Genomic DNA, 1,995 nt, shown 5'->3' on the forward strand with positions numbered 1-1,995 from the left:
ACGGGCGCCGTGGCTGTGCCGAGGGCAGACCACGGGCACAGGACACAGACATGCAGTGCCTGGGTGTCCCTCCACATTCCGGGGGGCCTGGGGGAGGCCAAGCGGTGACGCCCACCAGAGCCGCCCTGCAGGGGCTGGGTTGGAGGGGCCAGCCGGCCACCCACGGTTCCCGGTTGCACACAGTCCTGGATGGCCAGGCCCAGTGCTGGAAATGCCTACCTGCTCAGGGAGTGGGGACGGGCCCTGGTGGTGACCTCGGGGGACTGGGGGAGACTTGGCCGCTGCATGGCAGTATGGAAGCCACGCGGGGGGTGGGGAGCAGATGCTGGCTCAGGCCCACACTGGGTTCTCCGCGGGAAACACAGTAAGGCCGCTGCCCTCTGCTCTTTACCCCCAGGGTGGGGTCACACAGTCCCTGACCTTCAGCTCTGATGCTTCAGGGCACGCAGTCTGTCCCCAGCAGACGCTGACCTTTGTATTTCAACCTTTCTGCTCTCCCTGGGGCAGGGGACCCACAAGCAGCTAGCCACCACCCCAGCCCGCTGCCTCTCCCCACGGTCCCTCGCCTCTGGGTGTCTGCTAGGTAGGGCCCTGGCCACACCACCCCTCCCCTGCGCCCCTGGGGCCTCACCCCTGCCCCACTTCCCGTCCACACCCTGTCCTCGGACCGACCTCCCTGCGCTGGGGACACACGCCGCCACCCTGACACCAGTGTGGGGCTGGCACGTGAGGCTGTGCGCCGAAGCTGCTGGGCATCCTGCTGCCCGAGCCCAGTGCACAGTGCCAGCCGCTGTCCTCTGGACCACATGGCGTCCGCACTGGGGCCTCGGTGCCCCAGCGACCCCTGGCCCAGGACGGAGCGATGCAGCACGGCAGGGGTGTGGGCGGCCCCTCCCCGCCAGCCTCCCGCCCCCCGCAGGTGCGGCGTGGGGTCAGGGCCCCCCCTGGCTCTTCACAGGCACGTCCACCTGGACCTCTTCCGCATCACCTCCACACCTGGCTGCTCAGATGGGCTCAAGTTCAGCCCTCCCTCTGCTGGACCTTCTGACCTCCAGCCCCTCAGGCCGAGGCACCAGAGTGGCTCCCGCTGGGTGCCCGGGCCCTCCGTGAACACTCGCTGTCCTCGGAAAGCCTCTGCTGCGTTCTGGTGCTATGCTGGGTGCTCCAGCGTGAGTGACACCGTGTCATCTGCTGGGTCAGAGCCCAGGTGCTCGGAGGGGACCGCTGCCTACCGCCCACAGCCAGCAGCCCAGCCTGCGGGGCACAGCCACTCTGGAGTCTGGGTGACGACGCCCCTCGCTCCTCTGGCCTCCTGCGGCATTTAATCTCCGGGGTGCCCGACTGTCCTCAGGGCTCCCCCACCCTCCCAACACCTTGGGTTAAACCCCACCATCTGAAATGCCCACATGGTTCTGACTGGGGTGGGTCGGTCAGGGCAGGGCTCTGAGGGAGGGTGGGCTGCATGGGGGCTTCTGAGGAACTGTCAGGGCTTCTCAGGCCCGGGGAGCGGGCCACCCCAGAATGGTGGAGAGCAGTCTGTGCCTCCACTGGCTGGAGGACGGGTTTGTGAGCCACCTGCAGGCGGGCTCCCGCCCACCCCACCCCACTCCCAGCCTGGGTGAGCAGTGGGGAGGCCCCGCCACTCAGCGCTGACGGGAGTGGCCCCGTGCGGCCTGGTGAGGGCGCAGTCTTGGAGCGGAGGAGAGGCGGGACAGGAGGCTTGGTGGGGGCCCCAAGGAGATGGCCTGTCCAGGTGGGGAAGCGCCCAGGGCCCTGCCGCCCTCATTCCCCTCCCATGCCACAGTTCTCTCCCAGCCCGCAGACCCCAGGGGGCTGCTCCTCGCCCCCACGGGGCAGTCCCGCGGAGCTGGGATCCCAGCCCTTGGAACTTGAGGCCTGCCTGACACGCCCGCCAGGGATCAGGGGCAGAGGGCAGGCCGGGAGGGGCTCCCCTCTGCCTGAGGACCTTCCTGCTCCTTCCCGACCTCGCCCGGC

This window comes from Pteropus alecto, unplaced genomic scaffold, assembly GCF_000325575.1.
Source record: "Pteropus alecto unplaced genomic scaffold, ASM32557v1 scaffold8, whole genome shotgun sequence".
Classification (NCBI taxonomy): Eukaryota; Metazoa; Chordata; class Mammalia; order Chiroptera; family Pteropodidae; genus Pteropus; species Pteropus alecto.